Source organism: Palaemon carinicauda, chromosome 11, assembly GCF_036898095.1.
Source record: "Palaemon carinicauda isolate YSFRI2023 chromosome 11, ASM3689809v2, whole genome shotgun sequence".
Taxonomy (NCBI): domain Eukaryota; kingdom Metazoa; phylum Arthropoda; class Malacostraca; order Decapoda; family Palaemonidae; genus Palaemon; species Palaemon carinicauda.
The window spans coordinates 64028585-64037241 of NC_090735.1; the positions used below are offsets into that span (position 1 = coordinate 64028585).

At 35.2% G+C, this 8657-nt stretch overlaps 1 long non-coding RNA gene across 1 annotated transcript in view; it reads right to left on the reverse strand.

Moving 5' to 3' along the window:
- LOC137649694 (uncharacterized) overlaps window positions 1-8657 on the reverse strand; it is a 274922-nt gene that overhangs the window by 241247 nt on the left and 25018 nt on the right. The window contains exon 2 of the long non-coding RNA XR_011045828.1: window positions 8487-8648. This is a non-coding gene — a long non-coding RNA (uncharacterized lncRNA). The remainder of the gene's footprint in view (window positions 1-8486; window positions 8649-8657) is intronic.

Below are 8657 nucleotides of genomic sequence, written 5' to 3' on the forward strand. Positions count from 1 at the left end.
TCTGGTGATTACCAGCCAAGCGTAACCAATTGGCCAGAATATTATCTAGGAACGTCTGGTAATATTTACTTAGATTTTAAATTTATAATCTGTACATAAACGTTCAGGAATTTTTTTTTTTTTTTTAAGATACTCTAAACCTCTAAACGAGTATTTTCTATTAATATTTTTCATATATTCATCCAATACATGTCCGAAAAAAAGGAAACTAACTCTCGAAATTACTCAAAAAAAAAATAATTCATAAAAAAAGTCCTTTAAGTATGATCAGTCGGCTAAATATCTGTACTTGGAAGGCACGAAGTAATGGATAAAGTAGATTTTTATACTTTATTTGGTAAACTGAAAACATCTAGAAGTAATGTCGATTATATCAATGCGGCAATTTGTAATTAATAATTCCTGTTATTCTTCGCAACATTTTTAGCAGCTTCAGACACATACATAGAGGGACACAAACGGACAAAAGCACACACATTCATCTCCCTTAGGCTTGTAAAACAGATAGAGTGTCTTGTTGTTTTATATATATATATATATATATATATATATAAAATCACGCCTTAACTACGTGTTGTAGTTAACAGAGGAGGGGTAAGAAAAGTTGAATCTCTGTGTGCACATCTATCTGAATATTTTGCAGTCAGTTTCGTCATTTTGGCAGTTGTGTATTATTATTATTATTATTATTATTATTATTATTATTATTACTAGCCAAGCTACAACCCTAGTTGGAAAAGCAAGATGCTATAAGCCCAAGGGCTCCAATAGGGAAAAATAGCCCAGTGAGGAAAGGAAATAAGGAAATAAATAAATGATGAGAACAAATTAACAATAAATCATTCTAAATACAGTAACAACGTCAAAACAGATATGACATATATAAACTATTAACAACGTCAAAACAGATATGTCATATATAAACTATAAAAAGACTCGTGTCAGCCTGGTCAAAATAGAAATATTTGCTGCAACTTTGAACTTTAGAAGTTCTACTGATTCAACTACCCGATTAGGAAGATCATTCCACAACTTGGTAACAGCTGGAATAAAATTTCTAGAATACTGTGTAGTATTGAGCCTCATGATGGAGAAGGCCTGGCTATTAGAATTAACTGCCTGCCTAGTATTACCAACAGGATAGAATTGTCCTGGGAGATCTGAATGTAAAGGATGGACAGAGTTATGAAAAATCTTATGCAATATGCATAATGAACTAATTGAACGACGGTGCCAAAGATTAATGTCTAGATCAGGAATAAGAAATCTAATAGACCGTAAGTTTCTGTCCAACAAATTATGATGAGAATTAGCACCTGAAGACCAGACAGTAGAAAAATACTCAAAACAAGGTAGAATGAAAGTATTAAAACACTTCTTCAGAATAGATTGATCACCGAAAATCTTAAAAGACTTTCTTAATAAGCCAATTTTTTGTGCAATTGAAGAAGACACAGACCTAATGTGTTTCTCAAAAGTAAATTTGCTGTCGAGAATCACACCTAAAATGTTAAAAGAGTCATACAATTTTAAAGAAACATTATCAATAATGAGATCCAGATGTCGAGGAGCCACCGTCCTTAACCTACTTACAATCATACTTTGAGTTTTGTTAGGATTCAACTTCATACCCCATAATTTGCACCATGCACTAATTTTAGCCAGATCTCTATTAAGGGATTCACCAACCACAGATTTACATTCAGGGGATGGAATTGATGCAAAGAGAGTAGCATCATCTGCATATGCAACAAGCTTGTTTTCTAGGCCAAACCACATGTCATGTGTATATAGTATGAAAAGTAATGGGCCAAGAACACTACCCTGTGGAACACCGGATATCACATTCTTATACTCACTATGGTGCCCATCAACAACAACTCTTTTGAGATCTATTACTTAAAAAATCAATAATAATGCTAAGAAACGACCCACCCACTCTCAACTGTTTGAGTTTGAAAACAAGGGCCTCATGATTAACACGGTCAAAGGCAGCACTAAAATCAAGGCCAATCATACGAACTTCCGGACCACAATCAAGGGATTTCTGTACAGCATTGGAGACTGTAAGAAGGGCATCACATGCTCCAAGGCCTTTACAAAAACCAAATTGCAAACTAGGGAATGGATGATTACCTTCAGCAAACCTATTAAGACGTTTTGCCAGAAGACGTTAAAAAACTTTAGATAATATGGAAGTTATGGAAATTGGGCGGTAATCAGTTGGACTTGAGCTACCACAAACACATTTACATAGAGGAGATAACTTTGGAGCTAAGAAATCTGCAGTCTTTATAAAAAACAAAGGAAAAATACCATTTGGGTCTACACCTCCATAAGCATCAAGGTCCATCAGCAGAGCTTTAATTTCACTAGATCGAAAAGCTAAACTAGTTAGTTTAACCTCAGGAAAACAGGAATGAGGAAGTTCAAGTTTTTCATTACTCTGTTTACTGTCAAACACATCAGCCAAAAGGGTTGCCCTTTCCTTTGGACAGTGAGTAACTGAGCCATCTAGTTTAAGTAAAGGAGGAACTGTTACATCTACATCAAAGAGTACAGATTTAAGGGTAGACCACCATTTACAGATTTAAGGGTAGACCACCATTTATGTTCCTGAGTTGTACCAAAAAGGGTTTCTTTTATGATTGAATTGTATTCCTTTTCAGTTGAAGTAGTAGCTTGGCCAGGGCACCAGCCACCCATTGAGATACTACTGCTAGAGAGTTATGGGGCCTTTGACTGGCCAGACGGTACTACATTGGATCCTTCTATCTGGTTACGGTTCACTTTCCCTTTGCTTACACATACACCGAATAATCTGGCCTATTCTTTACAGATTCTCCTCTGTCCTCATTCACTTGACAACACTGAGATTATCAAACAATTCTTCTTCACCAAAGGGGTTAATTACTGCCCTGTATTTGTGCAGTGGCTACTTTCCTCTTGGTAAGGGTAGAAGAGACTCTTTAGCTATGGCAAGCAGCTCTTCTAAGAGAAGGACACTCTAAAATCAAACCATTGTTCCCTAGTCTTGGTAGTGCCATAGCCTCTGTACCATGGTCTTCCACTATCTTGGGTTAGAGTTCTCTTGTTTGAGGGTACACTCGGGCACACTATTCTATCTAATTTCTCTCCCTCATGTTTTGTTAAAGTTTTTATAGTTTACATAGCAGATATTTATTTTATTATTATTCTTAAAATATTTATTTTTTCCTTGTTTCCTTTCCTCACTCGGCTATTTTCTCTATTGGAGCCCCTGTGCTTATAGCATTCTGCTTTTCCAACTAAGGTTGTAGCTTAGCAATTAATAATAATAATAATAATAATAATAATAATAATAATAATAAACTCTCTGAGCAAAAGCTCGAAGCTGAGTATAGTTATTCCAGGTCAAATCTGATCTGTTACCCTTCCAAAGATGATAGGCCTCCTGCTTCTCCGAATAAGCAAGTCTACAATCATCATTGAACCACAGTTTGTCCTTCACTTGGTACCTTAGCACACAAGAAGGGATACACCTATCAATTATGTTGACTAGATTCTCATTCAAAGGAAAAACAGGATCAACACTACTATATAATTGTGACCAATTTAAGCACAAAAGATCTTGCAAAATCCCATTCTAGTCTGCTTGAGATTTCATATAAATTTTACAAGAGTACGATACATCAGGGACAGGCTGCTCAGTCTTCACTACTAATGAAATCAAGACATGATCAGATGTCCCGACTGGGGAACCAACCTTGCTATAGTTATAACGCCAGGGGGGTCTGTGTATACGAGGTCCAAGCAATTACCAGACCTATGGGTACCTTCATTTATGATTTGCTCACAGCCTGATTCAGAGGCAAAGTCTATAGTTCTTAAGCCATGGCGATCGGTAGGAGAGGGTAGGAGAGATGGAACTTAACCACTCCCTATGGTGAGCATTAAAGTCACCAACAAAGACAAAAGAAGCCTTTCTATCATCTTCTTGTATCATAGCCATAATGGTAAGAAGACAATCGAAGATAGAATCATCTATGTCTGGAGTCCGGTAGATCGAACACAAATAAAAGTCGTTATGCCTGCCACAAACTTTTATTACCTGAATCTCATGACATCCACATTGATAGCAGGACTTATGAGAAGAAGGGTACTCAGCCCTAATATACACCGCCATTCCCCTGGCCCTAGGAATGGCATCACGTTTCAACATTGTTGGCTTCTTAAAATCAGTTATAAGGAGCTCAGATGAGTGCCTCATATTAGAAACCAAAGTTTCTGAGCACAAAAGAATATCATACTGTCTGGACGCAACTATAAGGTCTTGAATATTTGCATGAAGACCACGAATATTGCAATACAGAAGACGACATTGACGAAATCTTGGGCGTACTGGTCCCGGATTTCGCTCAATGTCTCCAGACAGCATAAGAATTAATATTAATAAGAGACATCATACTTAAAAACTAGATTAACAAAAATTATAACAAAAACAATATGTACACAATTATAAATAAAGTGATTGATGAAACCCATAGACTACAGTAAAAAGTCGGAAAAACTGGTCAACATGGAGGAGCCGATACACCATGCAAGGCTAAACACCCTCCAGGATAGCCACTTCAACTGAAGGGAGGACAGTAAGGATGGTTTTGAGAAGAAAAAGAATCAGATAAGGAAAAGACAACCTCTTGATAAACCACCAGGCCTCCATAGCCCTTCTGTTAAGCCTGCCTAACACACCATTCCAAAAAAAAAGAGGAAGCAAAAAATAAGATAGAATAGTGTGCCCGACTGTACCCTCAAGCAGGAGAACTCTAACCCAAGACAGCGGAAGACCATGGTACAGAGGCTATGGCTTTAATTTTGGAGTGTCCTTCTCCTAGAAGAGCTGCTTACCATAGTTAAAGAGTTTCTTCTACCCTTACCAAGAGGAAAGTACACTGAACAATTGCAGTACAGTAATTAACCCCTTAGGTGAAGAAGTGTTTAGTAATCTCATTGTTGTCAGGTGTATGAGGAAAGACGAGAATCTGTAAAGAATAGGCCAGACTATTCTGTGTATGTGTAGGCAAAGAAAAAATAAGCCGTAACCAGAGAGGGATCCAATGCATTACTGTCTTGCCAGTCAAAGGATCCAATAACTCTCTAGTGGTAGTATCTCTACGGGCGGCTGGTGCCCTGGCCAACCTACAACAGTATGTATGCATGTATATATATATATATATAATATATATATATATATAATACATATATATACACACTATACATATATATATGTGTGTGTGTGTGTGTGTGTTTGTTTTTACGTGTGTTCGTATAGATAAGACAATTCGGTCGGGAACATAATTCAAAATTCAGAGAGAAAAAGCCAGTCAACCAGAAGTCGAAACAAGTTCATGTTTTACAACCAACACAAAATAAATCATACTTTCGGACTCTCGGAATGTTCTGTATCAGTGTTTCCTACAAAAAAAGAAAAAAAATGTCCTTTTGCCTGTGCTGTTTATTAATTTTGTTGCGAGTCTTATTCTCGTTGCAATCTGAATAGTAATGGCCGCGAATGCTTAAGCGAATTACAACGGTTTATGAAATAGTTAACCGGGTCATTTAAACCACGAGATTTAATTAGGCCGTTTAATTGTCATGACTAGGCTAACCAGTGTCGTGATGGCGAACCAACGGAGAAACATGCAAATGATTTTATCATTTATTCTGTTCGCCGTAGATTTTTGCCTATATCTCTTTTTTGCAAACTGGACCGTGTTTTTTTTTACTGTGTTAGATTTTTTATTTATTATTTTTTTAACATAGAGAGCTTTTATAACCCAGCAGGAATCTATTAGATTTTCTTTCGTGGCGTTGGATATTTTCTTTTGGAAATCCGGGGCGTTGGAAGGACAAAGGACGAGGAGACTTGGCCAGAGAGATGTGAATTATTCTCGCGGTCTTTGCAGCCCGAACAATGTTTTGTTCATGTTAAAAGTCGTTTTGCTTTTCTCTTTATAAGACCGAACACTTGTGAAACAAGGGAGAGGCTCGCTCTCACTCTAGCTCTCTCTCTGATTGAAATTAGATGCGAATATTCTGTACATATATACATTTGTAGAAATGTGGCAGGGACTATGTTTTTAGTTATTTTTTTACCCGTATATATATATATATATATATATAAATATATATATATATATATATATATATAAATATATATATAAATATATATATATATATACACACATATATATATATAAATATATATAATATATATATATATATATATATATAAATATATAAATATATATATATATACAAATATATATATATATACACACACATATATATATATATATATATACACGCACACACCTTGTGCAGATATATCAAAAGCGACTCGATATTAAGGCAGGACGATGACTTGGCCAAGATTTGCACTTTGAACTAGTATTATATTTTGGCGCTCGCAAGACCATTTGAAAATTGGAAGACGATAATTATACGGTTGATCCTATCTCTTGATGTAAGATATAACCACTTTCTAATTACTCGTCAGATTTCTCTGCAGAATAACTTCATTTGGCACGTCTCAGACTTCGGTAAAATCCAACAAGTCAAGATTCGTATTTCATACAAAAATATTTAATGTACTTTTTAAAACGGTAAATATGTACATAAATATTTCCATTGGTTATGAATATATGTACATACATATACATTATACATATATATATGTACATACATATATATATATATATATATACGTATATATTATGTATATATACACATGTATAAGTATAAATATATATATATATATATATATATACACACATATATATATATATATATATATATTTATTTACTTATATATATATATATATATATGTATATTTATATTATGTCTGTGTGCATGTATTCTTGTTAAGCGTGTGAAAGAGCTGCCCCCTCCCCCCCCCCCACATATTTAAACATTAAAGGGGACAAATCGCCCCCTCTCAATATTTATGTGATGGAAATCGCCTCAAGTGAGTGAAATAGCCCCCATATTTAAACATTTATACGAGTGAAATAATTTACCTTAACATTCATGCCAGTGAAATTGCATCCCGTCCCAACCCACTTTAAACATTAACGTGAGTGAAATATCCTCCAATGATTTAATAATATACGAGTGAAATAGCCCTTTACTTAATTTCATGCTAGAGAAATAAAGGCTTCTCGATTTAAACCGAGTGAGTGAAATGGTCGCCAATATTTAAACATTCGTTTGCTTGAAATAGGTCCCTACAGGTTAAACATTTACGTAAATGAGATAGCCCTTTGTGTTGTATAAATAGTATCTTTCAGAACAAATAAATGTAAACATTACATTAAAACTTTTTGTGAAAACGGAGTTTCAAGTCTATTATTTCAAGCTTTTATATTTTCTTTTTTTCAAACTAATAGTCTTTATGCCCACTATAATGTATATCAACTAATAGTTCTTAACGCCACATCTTGGGAAAACCTTTTCATGTTACTTATATATCTTCATGGCAATTTATTTCATTCAGATTTTCAAGATATCATCAGAAAAAAAAAAATAAAAACTATCTACAAGAATCACCGATATTCAAAAAGCTCACTAAGAAATTTCACTTTACATTGATTTTGGATTTTATCTCTCTCTCTCTCTCTCTCTCTCTCTCTCTCTCTCTCTCTCTCTCTCTCTCTCAGGCCACCAGTTCCCTCTTCTCCACCCTCACCAAATCCATTGTTCGTAACCCCAAATGGCAAAGCAACCAGCGATGGCTCCAATACAACTGGTGCTATCACCTTTGATGGGTATACAATTAACCTTCCGTCTCTTTACCATTGACAGTAAATAGTCAATATCTCTACTTTAGTTTCCATATTGAGCTACATATCCTTATGATTCTATTCCTTCTCTTTGCAGTTCAATTCAGCATTTAGTTAGGCTCCAGATCGTTGTTTTCTAATATCCAATGTTTTATTCCAATATTTCATCATAATATGAATCACAATTAAAAAGGGCAAAAATATTTAGTTAAAGTTTACTTGATTGAAAACAAGAGGTAAGTAAATAACATTAAACTAAAATAAGCTAATAAACAAATATCAACATGCAAACTTAATGAGATTTATGTCGGAAATTTATATGTTCAAATCAACAGCAATATATATATATATATATATATATACACACATTTACATATATGTGAGTGTGTGTATAAACATGTACTGCATAGATATAATGTATATGCATATATATACTATATTCAATCTCTCTCTCTCTCTCTCTCTCTCTCTCTCTCTCTCATCTTTCTCTCTCTCTCTCTCTCTTTCCGCCCCTTCTCAGCAAACCGGCGTCAGATCCATCACTTTTTGGGAGCCCTGGCCGAAGATCACAAGAAGCTCCCGCGAAGGTCTAATGTGGCCACCGTTGTCGGCCAGATCCAACATTAAGTCCCTCCAAATTACAATTCCTCGAGTCCATCACTTACCTTCCAACAACGGCAACCTTCCCCGTCTGCTCAGTCAGTCCCTCTCTTCACTTGACTCAAGATTTCTTCGTCTTTCTTCTTATTGTTACAGGTATAGAGAAGTGATGTCAAGACTCAGACATTTTGGAGGTCGGGGTTAGATGGATGGACGGATCATTGGCGCTGGAAAAA